This window comes from Delphinapterus leucas, chromosome 9 (genome assembly GCF_059928025.1).
Source record: "Delphinapterus leucas isolate spDelLeu-1000000601 "Yukka" chromosome 9, BTC_Dleu_Yukka2, whole genome shotgun sequence".
NCBI classification, from domain to species: domain Eukaryota; kingdom Metazoa; phylum Chordata; class Mammalia; order Artiodactyla; family Monodontidae; genus Delphinapterus; species Delphinapterus leucas.
Window position 1 is genome coordinate 35,644,064 of NC_143137.1, and position 16,867 is coordinate 35,660,930.

Consider the following 16,867-nt stretch of genomic DNA (forward strand, 5'->3'; position numbering starts at 1 on the left):
TAAATGATGCATTTAAGTACCAAAAAAGAAAGAAAAAAGAATTCTGAAGAAAAAAACTAGGATGCAAGAAACAATTCTCCCAAAGAAATTTTAAATATTTTGGTAAAACTAAATAAGCTTTAATTGAAAAAAAACATTTTTTTGAAGATTTTAAAAGCAAGTAGTATCTAAAATACTAGACAACTAACATAAAAGAGGGGAAGGATAAGTTAGAAATTAAAATTTTCTAATCTTTTTGAGAGGATATTATTTATGATATTATTTATTGCTAAATTTTGTTCTGTCAAGAGGGAATGTTAAAAACAAAAGGACAACTGCTATAAAAATGAAAATAGAACACATTTCTAAACTAGTAGAGGAATAAAAGAGAAATTAGAAAACGAGCAGAAAGAATAAGCAAGAAAGCACGTAAAACAGTAAACAAAATAAGGTGGTGGAAATAAGTCCAGATATATCATAATATCAAAAAATGTAACTAGACTGATAAAATATTAACTTTATTCATCAGATTGTATTTGTTTAATCTAGCTTTGTCTCATGAGAATACCTAAGCATCAAAACACAGCAAGGCCAAAAGTAAAGAGATGGTAAATGATATACTGAAAAATACTAAACAAAGAAAGCTACTGTTGCTATGTTAATTTCAAATAAAACAAATGTTAAGTTTAGCCCATGAAATAACTAGCCCCTTGAATAATCTTAAGTCACCGTATTTATATTCGCTGGAAGAAAATTAGTAATTGAATTTATTAAGCTGCTAACTTCTGGGCACTCTGAGAGGTTCTTAGGAAACTTTCAGGACAGCATCTTAGGAAATGTCATTCTGTTCCTAAACATTTTTTATATACTAATATACAGCCAGGTAGAGTGTTGCTCTGGGACAGTATGATATATTTGGATGCCTTCTCAGCCCTTCGAAACTTCTTGTTGGCTTACAGGACCCAGTGCTTACTCTCTGGTTTGGAAAAATAAGCTAATATTTAAAATTTATAATTAAAAATAAAAAATAACGGGCCACATACAGGTTTTTGTGTAGAATGAGAGCTATATCCTATGTATCTGAGACATTTGGATTAGTGCCTGGATGATGAGTTTAGCTGTTAATGCTGTGGGACTTCTGACTGCAATTCAGGCTACCTACCACTAGATGGCACGTTGCTTATTTGCAAAGAGCAAGCATCTCAAACCCATCCAACAAGTAGCCATAAGAAGGCAAGTTGCTTAATATTATAGATAGAAGGGTGATGATCATACATATACATAGATAGACAGATGATAGAGATATTCTACTTGTCAACAGAATAAATATGAATTAAATATTAGTTACATACTTAAGAGTTAAAATCAAGTATAATAATATCAATATAGTCTAATTAAAAGAGATTGGAGTAAAGAATGTAGGCTCTAGACTTTGCATCACTACAAATGTGATTTTTAGATGAGTCATGTGACCACTCTGGACTTCTATGTCCTATAAAATGAAGAACTAGGTGATTTCTAAGATCCTTTTCCAGTGTTGCAATTCCATAATACCATTTGAGGCAATATATGAAAAAAAAAACAATTAAACTTATTCAGGCATCTGATGAAATTTATATTTTCTTTTAAAATTTGTTTCATTTACTGTTTTACAAACACTATTTTACTTTTTAGAAATTCCAGATATTTGGCGACCTCAGCCTACGCTAGTCTCATCTGTGTTTGGATTTTATAAGCTCTTATTTTATCTGTATCTCTGATCCCTCATCTGTAAATTGAAAATAATAGAACTTGCTCCAATGGTTATGTGAGAATTAAAAGATATATGTAAAGCATCAAATACATGGGCACAGGTTGACATGCACTTTGTAGAATTTGATTTTTTAATATTTATAGAAAAAATGTTCAGAGATAAAATGAAATTCCAGTGATACAATCTCAAACAAGCCTGATTAGGTATACAGAAAGGGATGGAGCTACTCAACTTGCCCTCAGAGGAGCCCAGAAATGAAAGGGACAAGGAAAATTTGTTTCCATGATCTTTTTTAAAAAGTATTTATTTATTTATTTGGCTGTGCCGGGTCTTAGTTGTGGCATGTGGGATCTTTAGCTGCGGCATGTGAACTCTTAATTGCGGCATGTGGGATCTAGCTCCTGGACCAGGGATCAAACCTGGGCTCCCTGCACTGGGAGTGCAGAGTCTTTAGCTACTGGACCACCAGGAAAGTCCTCCATGATCTTTTAAAGTAAAATGAAGTAAGTTTTGAAAAGAAAATAAGGAGTAAAATATCATTTAATTGAACATATGTAAAAACAAAATTAATTAGGTGAAGATCAATATTAGTTATCAGTGTGATAAAGCTGCCCAACAGGCTGATGTTACTTTAGACTCTATTAACTAACAGAAGTGAGTCTACAATGAGGGAGGTGCTAGTTCTATCCTGTTCAGCCCAGGTCACTTCTCAAGTAGAATATTGTGCTTGGTTCTAAGTGCAAACACTATCAAAAGTTTACTGGCTATCATACTTTAGGATATAGATACCCATGACCTGGATGGGGGGGGATAAGGGCATTCCAAGGAGATAAACCAATTGTGGGTTTGAGAGAGAAAGTCCACTTTGGTGGTCATGGTTTACTATTTGAAGGTCTAAGACAAGATCAATAGTTAAAACTGGGGGGTAGGTAAGGTTGCCAGATAAAATACAGGTCACCCAGTAAAATTTGAATTTCTGATAAACAATACATACTTTTGCATGGAACATATACTAAAGTTATTTGTTGTTTATCTTAAATTCAAATTTAACTGGGTATTCTGTATTTTTATCTGCTAACTTTGGCAAACCTAGGGGGGTGATTTAAGGAAAGGCATGTTCAATGAACAGAAAACAAATGATAAGAATTTCAGAAGGGAGATAGTTAAAATCCACATTAGTGAATGCAATACTGTGGCAAAATGTCAGTCTGTCATTATTTAATTGATATCAGTATAAGTATTTTATTGAAAATGGTCAGAATTTATAAAATTAAAAATCATTGACATTTAATACAGTTTAAGTACTAAAACTTTTGGAAAAGTTCCTCTGCTGCTACCAGCCTGGCTATGTTCACATTCTCTTCAGTTTTCTGTGCCAGGGGTCTATTCCAGCTGGGTATCTGCAAAGCACAGCTGTTGGGTTCAGCTCCTTCCCACCCTCTTAAGCTCCCTTGAGAGAGCCTTTGGGAACATTGTGCAGGAACAGCCAGTACTCTCTGGCACCTACTCAGCTGCCTGTCTGACAGCCTGTCCTGCCTGGGACCTTACTCCTTCCTTTCCCTAGAGGAGATTGGAGGGACCTCAGAGCTCACATTTGGCAGTTCCTGAGTGCCAAAGAGGGAGGCGGGGTGCTTTGTGCTTAAGGTGCCAATGCTGGAATGAATGCAAGGAGGCAAGGAAGGGGGATGAGAAAGATTAGAGTGAACTACTAAAGGTGAATGAAACTGCTGACTGATGCCTAAAACAAGGATTCACAAAAGTGAGCAATGCACTTTTAAATATAAATGATTCATAGGATACCAGAGTACCGAAAACAGACAGAAATCCAGCAGCAGGAAATTCTGAGAGCAAAGTATAAGACACTAGCAATATCAACTGATAACTGTAATGTTGAGAAATTTTATAGCTTCTAAAGATAAGTGAGATAAGTACACAGATACTTACACATATCAATTTTAGGTAACTGTGTTATTCAGGGTTCTCCAAATAAACAGAACCAATCTCTATGTAAAGAGATTTATTATAAGCAATTGGCTCATGTGATTATGGATGCTGAGAAGTCCAAAATCTGCAATGTGGGACAGCATGTTCAAGACCCAGGAGAATCAGTGGTATGGATCCAGTCCTAAGGCTGGCAGACTGGAGACTGAGGAGAATCAACGGAGTTGTTCCAGTCTGAAGGCCAACAGGAGGAGACCCAGGAGAACTTATAGTACAGATGAAGACAGAAGACAGTTTGCTGGAGAATTCCCTCTTGCTCAGGGAGGCCAGTCTTTTAGTTCTATAGTTCCTTCAACTGACTGGATGAGACCCACCCATATTATGGAGGACCATCTGCTTACTCAAAGTTCACCATTTTAAATGTCAGTCTCATCCAAAATCATCCTCCAAGTTGACAGGTTAAGTTAACCATCACAGTAGGTACATACCACATTTTGTTTACCTATTCATCTATGGATGGACATTTGGATTGTTTCCACCTTTTGGCTGGTGAATAATACTGTTATGAACATGTTGTAAAAATCCTGTTTGAGTCGCAACTTTCAGTTATTTTGGATATACACCCAGAAGTGGATTTGCTGGATCATATGTTTAATTTTCTGAGGAACTGGCAAACTGTTTTCCACAGTATCTACATCATTTTACATTCCCACCAGCAGTGTACAAGTATTCCAATTTCTCCACATTCTGGCCAACACCTATTATTTTCTGTTTTTGTTCGTTTCTTTGTTTTGGTTTTTTTTAGAATAGCCATTTTAATGGGCTTGAAGTGGTATCTTACTGGGGTTTTTATTTTCATTTCCCTATCATTAGTCAATATTGAACATCTTTTCACGTGCTTATTAGCCATTTGTATATCTTTGAAGAAATACTATTTAAGTTCTTTGTCCATTTTACAATCAGGTATTTTTTGTAGGTGAGTTGAAGGAGTTCTTTATATACTTTGAATATTAATTCCTTATCAGATTATGACTTACAGATATTTTCTCCCATTCTGTGAATTGCTTTTTTTGCTCTCTTAATAGTGTCCTTCGATGCACAAAAGTTTTTATTTTTCATTAAGTCCAAATTTATTTAGTTTTCTTGTGTTGCGTGTACTTTAGTATCATATCCAAAAATGTCATGAACTTTTCCCCTGTGTTTTCTTCTAAAAGTTTTGTAGTTTTGGGTCTTATGTTTATGTCCTTGATCCATTTTGAGTTAATTTTTGTATATGGTGTAAGGTAAGGGCCCAACTTCATTCCTTTGCATGTGGATATCCAGTTTTCCTAGTGCCACTTGTTGAAAAGACTGTCTTTTCCCAGGGTTGAATTTTATTTTTAATTTTTTTTATTTTTAACATCTTTATTGGAGTACAACTGCTTTACAATGTTGTGTTAGTTTCTGCTGTATAACAAAGTGAATCAGCTATACATATACATATATCCCCATATCCCCTCCCTCTTGCGCCTCCCTCCCACCCTCCCTATCCCACCCCTCTAGGTGGTCACAAAGCACCAAGCTGATCTCCCTGTTCTATACAGCTGCTTCCCGCTAGCTATCTATTTTACATTTGGTAGTGTATATGTGTCCAGGCTACTCTCTCACTTCATCCCAGCTTATCCTTCCCCCTCATCATGTCCTCAAGTCCATTCTCTACATCTGTGTCTTTATTCCTGTCCTGCCCCTAGGTTCATCAAAACCATTTATTTTTAATTATTTTTTTAGATTCCATATATATGCGTTAGCATACAGTGTTTGTTTTTCTCTTTCTGACTTACTTCACTTTGTATGACAGACTCTAGGTTCATCCACCTCACTACAAATAACTCAATTTCATTTCTTTTTATGGCTGAGTAATATTCCATTGTATATATGTGCTACATCTTTATCCATTCATCTGTCGATGGACACTTAGGTTGATTCCATGTCCTGGCTATTGTAAATAGTGCTGCAATGAACACTGTGGTACGTCTCTTTTTGAATTATGGTTTTCTCAGGGTATATGCCCAGCAGTGGGATTGCTGGGTTGTATGGCAGTTCTATTTGTAGTTTTTAAGGAACCTCCATACTGTTCTCCATAGTGGCTGTATCAACTTACATTCACACCAACAGTGCAAGAGGGTTCCCTTTTCTCCACACCCTCTCCAGCATTTACTGTTTGTAGATTTTTTGATGATGGCCATTCTGACTGGTATGAGGTGATACCTCACTGTGGTGTTGATTTGCATTTCTTTAATGATTAGTGATGTTGAGCATCCTTTCATGTGTTTGTTGGCAGTCTGTATATTTTCTTTGGAGAAATGTCTATTTAGGTCATTTTTGGATTGGGTTATTTTTTTTTTGATATTGAGCTGCATGAGCTGCTTGTATATTTTGGAGATTAATGCTTTGTCAGTTGCTTCATTTGCAAATATTTTCTCCCACTCTGGGGGTTGTCTTTTGGTCTTGTTTATGGTTTCCTTTGCTGTGCAAAAGCTTTTAAGTTTCATTAGGTTCCATTTATTAAATTTTGTTTTTATTTCCATTTCTCTAGGAGGTGGGTCAAAAAGGATCTTGCTGTGATTTATGTCAAAGGGTTCTATGTTTTCCTCTAAGATTTTTACCCCAGGGTTGAATTTTAGAAGTGGAAAAATCAAGAAGAAATCTAACCTGAGGCTAAGTAAGACCAATTTCCAACTGATAAAAGATCTAACTTCTCAATGATATTGGAAAACTTACTAATTATTAATTGCTTTTCTCAGTCAAAAAACAATCACATATGTAATTTAAATTAGTGTCAATTTTATGCTGGATATTACACTTATACTTTTGCTCTAAAACAGCTATAGGTAATATTGTGCATATATTTTCCTAAATTATTATTGTCTATTTCATACTTAACTGAATCCTCCTAACTGTTGTTTGTTACTTTCAGAGGATCATATTTTTCAGCTTGTTTTTTTCCTATGAATCTTTTTTTTTCTATCAAATCCATTCTTTAAGCTCTCAAGGTCAATTAGAATAGTTTTCTCATTTTAACTAACATACACTGAAACTCCTACCTTTAGATCATCTGCAAAAATGCATTAGTGGGTTATACTCCCTCTCTAGAGCCATTAATGAAGATGATAAAATCATTAGCTTAAGAGATAATTCCAAAGAGTGACAGATGTACAACAGCTCTTTACGCTGATGATATCTAGTTCTAGCAGAAGCTTTATAAAGACACTGATCAAAAGTTTAAGTTGCCCCAAATGTAAAGATTGGAGAGGCATAGAGTACTTAAGATTAATTAAATAAATTTATTTCTCAGACATTTATATACCAAACCTCATTTTAGTTTATGGAGTTCAGCTGGTCTACCAGATTTTTACTCTCAGAGACACTGCAGTGACTATGTTTGCTCTTATAACTTTGTCCTCAAAGGACGAAATGATTTGCCTTGTTAACAATGGAGTCTCATCTTGTTTAAGAAAATAAAGGATAGCATAGCATTTTGCCTATTGCTAAGCTTATTGGTGGTAGTGTATTTGAAAGGAGAGTGAAAAAAATGAGAACCTGAAATTGTGTACATTTCTTCAGCTGCTTAGTTTTTTAAATATACATCAGTAAGCCCTTGCAAAGGAAACTTCAAAGTTCAGTTCAGTACAATCCACTTGTGTTTGTTATCAGAGTAACTGTACTTTAAACAGTTAATAAAATGTATATTTAACCGAGAAGGTTGAGGCACAGATATATGCATGAATTTAACTCTGCAACTTCTCTGAATGTGAAGTTCAGTAGTCGTAAGTTCACCTATTCTGGTTTTAAAAATCTATTTAGGGCTTCCCTGGTGGCGCAGTGGTTGAGAGTCCGCCTGCCGATGCAGAGGACACGGGTTCGTGCCCCGTTCCGGGAAGATCATGCCGCGGAGCGCCTAGGCCCGTGAGCCATGGCCGCTGAGCCTGCGCGTCCGGAGCCTGTGCTCCGCAACGGGAGAGGCCACAACAGTGAGATGCCTGCGTACCGCAAAAAAATATATATATACTTAGCGGGTAGGGGTGACAATATTTGCAATATTTCTATTGTAGTGAGAAATCAGCAAATAAGAAATCTTACATGCACATATTCAGAAGTCAACATTATTATATGCCAAGCACATGTTTTAGCAACCTCAAAACATTTCTTTTAAATTTTATTTTAAAAATCAGCACAGAAAGCCAGAGTCTTAGCCTAAAATTTTAAGCAACAAGAAAACTAAATATGAACATAGATAGGACTCTGAAATATGCTGTAATCCCTCTGGGATCATGAAACAATGCAAATAAATCAAATATATAGCTAGATTAATTCAGGTTATGGTGTTTAACAGATAAAGTCCATGACTATTCGGTTATAAAATTATTGGCACATTAAAATATTTCAATAGTCAGAGTGGGATTAAAGCTAATTTGCAATTGGTAGTAATGAGTTCAGAATTTGCTTTATCATGAGAAAACTAAAATGCACTAGAAAGGCAATACAATATAATGAAATAGTGACACAGGGATTCCCTGACTTAATAAATTAATTGAAAGAATCTACAGGCAGAGTGAGCATTTATTATAAAAGGCTTGTATCCAGAAGAAAAGAGATAAACATACTCTAATGGTTTGTTAAATAAATAAGAATTTTATAATATGTAAGTAAACCTGAAAAATGAGGTATAATCTTGCATCTGATTCTGATTTATATAAACTTGCTATTTCCATTGGAATGTTGAAATACTCACATATTTTAGGTAGATATTGACAGTTGAAGAGGAGAAAGGAGCAGTGAATAGAGATTTAAAGTCCCATATTTAAAAGCAAGGCATTATCTATTTTATTCCTATTTAAACTAATCAAGGGGGGCAGTACCATAACTTGCACATAACAGCACTATAAGTTGCACATAGCTGACATTTAATAAACAAATATTAATTGAATGGATAAGTAAAAAGCAGCACTTATTTCTAACACAGCTTTGTAGCCTTAAGGTTGTTAATTTAGAAATTAACTTGTATTCTTAATACCTGACTATCCCAGTAAAAGAAGTACAATTAAAAAGAGTGAACCTCTCCCCTTCAGTTTTTCCCTCACTCCCTTCTTTCTTTTAGATCTCAATGCTGGCATGTAATGTCATTTGGAAATGGATTCTCATGTTTTGATTAGTTTTTATTAACTGGCCATTTGACATGTACCTAAATTATAGTTGAAAAGTAAATAGAAAGTCACCTATTTACTGATAGATTCTGACACTTGAAATGTGGAGTAGTTTTCAGGTGGCAGAAGGAGAAAAGCTGCTATGAGAGACAAGTAACATTTACTATTTAGTTCCATTCTTTTTTTTGTTTTGTTTTTTTTGGTCATCCATCCCTATGTGAACTGGCAGCTTAGAAGTGTTAAATAAGAATTTACCCATTTGGGGCTTTAGTTAACAATCTAGGGTCATGCAGATGCTTTTGTTTTGGTTGAAAAATCTAGATAAGAATAGAAAAGGAAAATAGAAGAAATCCCAAGGATTCCTACTTTCTTTCTCTTTTCATCCTTCATGTGGTAAAATTAGTTTAGCTCTCAGGTCAAAGACCATAGCCCCCCAAAATCTTAGATATCTAGCCTGAAGTAAAAGAGAAGAAACACGTAGTAACTTTTCTTATACCAACTCCATACAGACCAAATAAAATTAGACAATAATACAGGATAATCATGGACAATACTGTCACCCTGTAATTTTTGACAAATTTTGTCTCGTGAAATTCATCCTGAATTTCATTCTGTGGCAGTCATCTTTTAAAAATAATAATTTTCAAAGTTCAAGAAAGATTTTAAAGTCACTTAGACCTGCTTAAAATATTTCCCCATCCTTCTTTCTTGGTTTCATTGACTATATCAGTCAAGTTCAACAGATTTATTTTCCAAAGAAATATCTGAATAGCTTATTTTTATAAACCAAGCAACCAATTTTCACACTCATATCTATTGCGAAGGACTAATTTTTGATTATGTGTAAAAATCTATGGCAAGTGAATAAAAAGACATACATATTCTTTAAATAGTAAAACATATGCACATTCAAAATAAAAGGGGCAAACTGATTATCAGGAAAGTATGTTTGATTGACTCGGGATTTAAATATTAATATACTAAAATATAGAAAAATTTAGACTTATTTTAAAAGCCAACCAAGACACGTGCATAATTAAAGATTTTAATTATGCTTGTTATAGAAATTAAAATACTTGGAATAAAAAAATACTCAATAATGCCAAATGAAATATCAGCACAAATTATAATTGTTTATTTTTCGATTATATTCTGGTGCTATTGTCATGAATCACACATTCTTAAAGCACAATTTGTCCTTATGGAGTATAAGATTTTCCTAAAATTACAATGCATGTGCTATGATGAGTTCTTTCCTCCAGAGGGCAGTGCAATACAAACTCAGAGGGCACAAAGTGCACCAAAAAACCAAACATTAAGTAATTTCATTTTATTCCAGTGGTAAGGACAGTACAGCAAAATTTCTAGGATCTGCTATAATGCCAAAACACCTGACTGCAAGATAGAAAGTGTTGCCAATCATCCAATTAGTTTGACAATGTGTCAATCAATTCAATTTCTTTAATGGAAATTTTTTTTAAAATAAATTAATTGACTAAGTTGATCCTCTGTTGGTTGAACACAGCATCAGTATATTTTTTTAAAGAAGATAGTTGACAAAAATGTTCCTGGGACTCTTAAAGACTTTGATTCACATTGTATGAGCACCTTAAAAAAGAAGTATTCCTCTAATTCCCCTATACAATGGAAGGTACACGCTTGATTTTTTGAACTAACTTTTTCTTGCTTATGGCTCTCCAAAAACTTTTCCAAAGCTACAAGTTAAATCTACTTACAGCATATTATAAACCAAATAGAATTTTTATACTCTCAAGAATAGTTCTTGCAAAACTCCTAAGACCTGCACTACTATTGAGAACTATTCAGCAAATGCCAAGCGATATTAAACTTCAAACTCTAGGCACCCAAGGTAAGGACATTAACCAACCTCTAACATCATGCTAAAGACTTAAAATACTTGCCAGGTTTTTCATATACATTATATCATTTAATCCTTACAACAGTCCTATTTTCCTTCCTCATTTTACAGATGAGGGAACTGAGTCATAAAATTAAGCAAATGGTCAATGTTTCACTGCTCTTTGGTGGGAGAATCAGAAAGAAAATTCTGTTTTTTTCCTAATGCCAAGCCTTTAACCATTATGTTATTTTTCTCTCAGTTTTGGAGTGATTAGTATTATGATGTGATTAGCAGTATGCTCTAAACACCTTTGGTTAAGTCCAGTGTCACGTAAACTTCAAAGAGGATATATCACCATGGAGGTAACTGAGTCACATGTGCTCTACAAATTTGTGTTAAGAGAAAATTTTAACAGTGGTTCTCAAAGTGCTGTTTCAGATCGCAGCATCCTGGGAACTCGCTAGAAAGGCAATTTCCCATGCTCCATCTCAGACCTGCTGATTCAGAAGCTGGAGCTGGGAACTACCTGACAATTTGTGCTTTAACAAGCCCTGCAGGTGATTCTTATGTTTGCAGAGTTTGAGAACCACTAGTATATACATCATGGCTAAGACCGTTTCTTGCCTCCAGCCAGACCATATGGATTTTAACCCTGGTTCTACCACTTTTAGCTATATGACTTAGAGCAAGTATCTTAATGTTTTTGAATCTCAGTTTCCTCATTTGTAAAATGGGGTTAATAATAGTCATTCATATGGTTGTTAAGAATGTTGTATTAAATGGATAATACAAATAAAGAACTAGTGTCCAGCACACAGAAGTGGTGCCATAAAGGTTATGGCTATTATTTAAATATATATATACATGTAGATCTTGAAAAGATATATACCTATATCTGTCTATATATGTGTATTTACATAGACAGATCTTGAAAAGCAAAACCCCCAAATGTCTTAGTTTCTTTTATTCACTGTATTTTTCAAACATAAAATTAAACAACAAATTTAGGTTTGTAGTAAAGAGTTTAACTCTGTCTTTGATATTTGATTTTAACAGTTTCCAACCCCCAACCCTGTCTTTTCTCCTCTAGCCCCACATTTGGGAAAACCCATAAGAAAGCCAGGATGTAGCAAGTTCAAATTACACAAGAGGAATCCTCACTCCATTGCTGCCCCCTAACTACAATGAAATCAAAGTTAGTGTCCTCCCTACTCTTGCAAGCCATTTTCAGACCTGCTGGAGAGCCTTCCCTGCTGTCCCCAGAAAGCCCCATTTTGTGCATAATAAATCTCTTCATACCCTCTTGGTATGTGTATGTGTGGCATTACCACTCCACATTCAGATCAAATTTTTAAGTGGGCCGTTGATCCCATTCCCCATGGAGCAACCACAGACCAAGTTTGAGATCTGTCTTTCTGATGCACTTCTCCAAATTCATTCATGCATTTGCTCCCTTTGAAATAGAAAGCTCATCTGACGGATATGGAAATTCATTTTTTGTTATTGTTTTAATACAATTTTCTCCCAAATTATGAAAATCCTATAAACTAGAGATAATTAAAAATTCTAGGGCATATCTTCTCTTATAGTAAAAATATTCTGAAAAACTCTCATGGGAACCCATTTTCACATTTAATCCTTCAGTAAGCTTCAAATATTCTTTGATTGAGGACTTCCACTTTGATTAGCCTCCATTTTCAGAGACCTACTTTATGAAGAAGAACTTTCAGGTGTGATGCAGTAACAGGACAGAGAACCACAATGTGGAATTCTTGCTAAAAAGGCTTTGAGCTTGAATCTAATAGATTTCTACATCTGATCACAGATTAATAAGAAACAGAAGATAGAAGTGGAACATGTTAAAGAACACCACAAGAATAGTTAGTCAGATTCAAAATGTAGGAAATTTTACAGCACACATGACCCAATTTCTGCAATAAATACACATAATTAAAAGAGAGAATTGTTATCGATTAAAATGTGGTATATACATACATGGATATATTATTCAACTTTCAAAAAGAAGGAAATCCTACCATATGTGACAACATGGATGAACCTTGAGGACATAATGCTAAATGAAATGAACAGGTCACAGAAGGACAAATACTGCATGATTCCACTGGTTTCAGGTATTTAATGAAAGGTAGCAGAATATTTCACCCCAAAATATTCCTCACTGGATATTTTGGATTATCAGCTCATAAGCATTATTTGGGCTGATTATTTTGAGAAACAGCAGACACAGGAGAAGCTCTGAAAACAGAGTAGAAGTTATCCTTTTGTAAGGGAAATTTACATGTGTAAAGGAAATCTCTGTTTGTGAGGGTGTCTCCCTCTCTACAATAAGAAGAGAAGGATGACTCTAAATCATAAGAGAATCTTACCAATGGAGGAGGCATCAACTTAGATCTGCATAACAAACATTACCTTCCTTGTTTACTGTGATTTTCCTGGTAATGGTTTCCTGTCCCTACCCCTCAAAGTTTCTCTTTTCTCTATTTAGCTGAAGATAATATTTAAAGTGATGGCTTAGCCTACCTCTGAGAGTTGCTTATTCTTCCCTGGGCATCTCCCATGTGTACAAAAAATATACAGGTTAATAAATTTCTGTTTGTTTTTCCCTTATTAATCTAAAACACAGCAGTCACAGCTAAGAACTCAGAAAGGTAAAAGGAAATTTATTTTTCTTCCCCATACACTAAAACAGTCAAAGACATGGAAGCAGAGCATACAATGGTGGTTGCCAAGACCTGGAGGGAAGAGGGAAATGGAGAGTTGCTATTCAATTGGTATAAAGTTTCAATTATTCAAGTTGATTAAATTATAGAGATTTGCTCATTGTGCCTATTGTTAACAATACTGTATTGTACACTTAAAATTTTGTTAAAAGGGTAGATCACATGTTAAGTGTCCTTACCACAACTTTGAAAAAAGATTTCTTAAGAATACAAAAAATACATATATTTTAAGAGTCACATCAAATAAATGCAATTTGTACCTTGCTTGGATATGATTCAAAACCAGCCAACTGTACAAAGATAATTTTGAGATAGCCAGGGGAAGTTGAAAATGGACTGAATATTAAATAATAAGAAGAAATTGTTAATGTGATAGTATTGCTGCTCAATTTTTTTTTTAAATCCTTATGTGTTAGAGATTCATAGTGAAATGTTTATGGATGAAATAATAGCATGGTGGAATTTGGATTAAAATACTCCATTCAAATAACAAAGAGAGATGAAATAAGGATGTTGATCATTTTTGAAGGTGAGTGAGAGGTATGTGGATTTTTATAATTCTCTCTCTACTTTTAAATATGTTTGAAATTTTCCAGAGTAAAAGATTAAAAAACTAAATAAGCAAAGGCCTCTTTTTGCCAGAATTCTTTATAAATATTGGGGACTTATTTTTTTTATTTTTTCAGTACACGGGCCTCTCAGTGTTGTGGCCTCTCCCGTTGAGGAGCACAGGCTCCGACGCGCAGGCTCAGTGGCCATGGTTCACGGGCCCAGCCGCTCCGCGGCATGTGGGATCTTCCCGGACCGGGGCACGAACCCGTGTCCCCTGAATCGGCAGGCGGACTCTCAACCAATACGCCACCAGGGAAGCCCAATATTGGGGACTTACTAAAGAATGAACTATGAGTATGAAATTCATCAACAAAATAACATAGCATTCTCCTAATGTCTGGCAAATTCAAATAAAGGTACAGATAATTCAAAACTTAAAGTAGACTTATCTTTGTTCACAAGACAATGTAAATGAGCAAAGTACAAGGAGTTAGTAAAGTAATAGTTTATTCACAAGCCACATGATTTGAGAACTGTGATGAGGAGGACTGTTGAGTTCAAAGTCAGAAGCCATTATTGCCACAAGCAGTATGCCCCTTCTCTTAAAATAAATAAATAAATAAATAAAGTTGGCATTACACAGCCATCTGCTCACATCCCACGCTGTTTACCTGGCTGTTTGCTCTGCTTGTCAGAATAGCATTTGGATATTCCCACCATGGCATGAGGGTCAGGCTACCCACCTGGTGCTAGTGACCCCAGGGTTATTTTTCTTCTGCAGCTAATTTTTTTTTAGCTCATATCAGCTTGGGACTTAGAGAATTCAGCTGTCCAGTCTCGGCATCTCAGCAAGTCACCTGCTCAGGGAGGCATCCCTTCTGTGTCCCAAGTCCAACTCTACGTTCTTGCCAATTTAGAACTGACAGTACAAAATGTTGATTTGCATGTTACTCATAAATAACTTGGCCATGACATGTAATGTTTACCGACCTGCATCAGCATTTTCCTTACATCAGCCTGACTTGAAAGGACTAAAACTGATTCGGCTATGCAAGATTTTATTGTTGTTATAGTTGTTATTGTTTCTGTTTATTTGACTATTTCTTTTTTGGTGGGATGAACACTAATGGATATTGTCTAAGATAATGTAACATTAAATTTAATCCCATGCTTTTCTAAGTCTTATTAAAATGAATACCCATGGGTTTCTTTGCCAATTCAATTCCATGAGACTGCACTGAATACCTCATACATGCCAAACTTGGGACTCGGTGTATGGGAATACAAAGATCATTAAGACATGATCTCTCTCTTGAGAGGCTTACAGTTAATCTTCTTGGGGTTAGATTGATGGTGGGACATGGTGGATAACAGCCATGTAAACAAATAACTGTGGTAGAAAATGATAAATACATACCAGGAATAGTGTAGGTGATATACAAATAAACAACACTTAGAAGTATCAATGTATTATAAGCCTATGACTTACAAAGGCAAATGATGTGAAAAGAAAAAATGCCCCAAAGTTTCAGGAGTCACATGTTATTCTCATAAATACATCTGAATAAAAAGTTAAAGCTGCAATGTATAATGTGGTAGCCACTGGCCACCTGTGTCTATTTAAATTTGAATTAATTAAAACTACATAAAACAAAAAGATCAGTTCTTTATTGGTCATTAGCCATATTTGAAGTGCTTAATGTGGTTACTGGTTACTGTATTGAATGGCACAGGCACAGGGCATTTCCATCATTACAGAAAGTCCTATTGGACAGTACTTATTTACAGTGCCATGGTCTATAGCAGTCCCTCTCACTTTAATGTGCAAATGAATTCCCAGGGTATCTTGTTTACATGTTAATTCTGGTCAGAAGGTCTGGGGTAGGGTCTGAGATCCTGCACTGTTAATAAGCTCCTGGGTGATACTGATGTTGCTGGTCCATAGACCATACTTTGTGTAGCAAAGGTCTATACTATTCTATTAACACTAATAAAGAAGTAATGTTTCAAAGGTTTTTTTCCCCCTAGTTACCTCTGTTAATTGAAGCTAGGGAAAAGTTAAATGATTACTATATTTTTAATAGAAAGAGTTTTTCCTCTCAAAATCTTTGATGTTACATTCTACAATTTAATCATATCCATAATAAGGTCATTTTAAAGACTTTAGCACTGAAACATAAAGTATAACAAAAATATCTTTGTTTTAACTATGCACAATCCATATCCTTCCCCCTCTGATTCTTGGCATTCATGAATCTATAAAAAAAACCCAAACAAATCTCAAATCAGTTTTAAATTAAGTTGAGTTGAAATTCATTTACCCACCTTAAATATAATTCTAATGTATTTAACTACTGCTCTAATAATGCCACATGCAGTTTTCTCCTTTGATTACTTCATTTCAAAGTTTTACTTTTCTCAATTTATTTTTTCCTAGTTATTAGAATTATAAGGGATTTCACAAGAAAAAATAATTTCAACTTAAATGAGAGACTCATTCTTGTTCCTAAAAATAGGGCTGCTATTATTATTTAGGAAGGAATGAGAAATGAAAATAGCCCTAATTCCTTGGTACTAACAGAATGTGTGCCACTTCTATTTCTGCTCCCATTCACTGGCTCTTTAAATTCAACGAAGACACACCATTCCAATGTCAGTTCAAAATATCCATTTCCCCAAAACAGATCAGGGATAGTATCAGTTCTCTCTTCAGTATTTCAGTTCTGGCATGGCTCTCTGGAAAGCTCTTAATTACGTTTTGATGTTGCACATTTCTTATCAGTGTGGCTTCTAATCTCATGCTAAAATCAAACACATCAAAGTAAAACAAAACAAACAAACAAAAAAAAACTGGGTT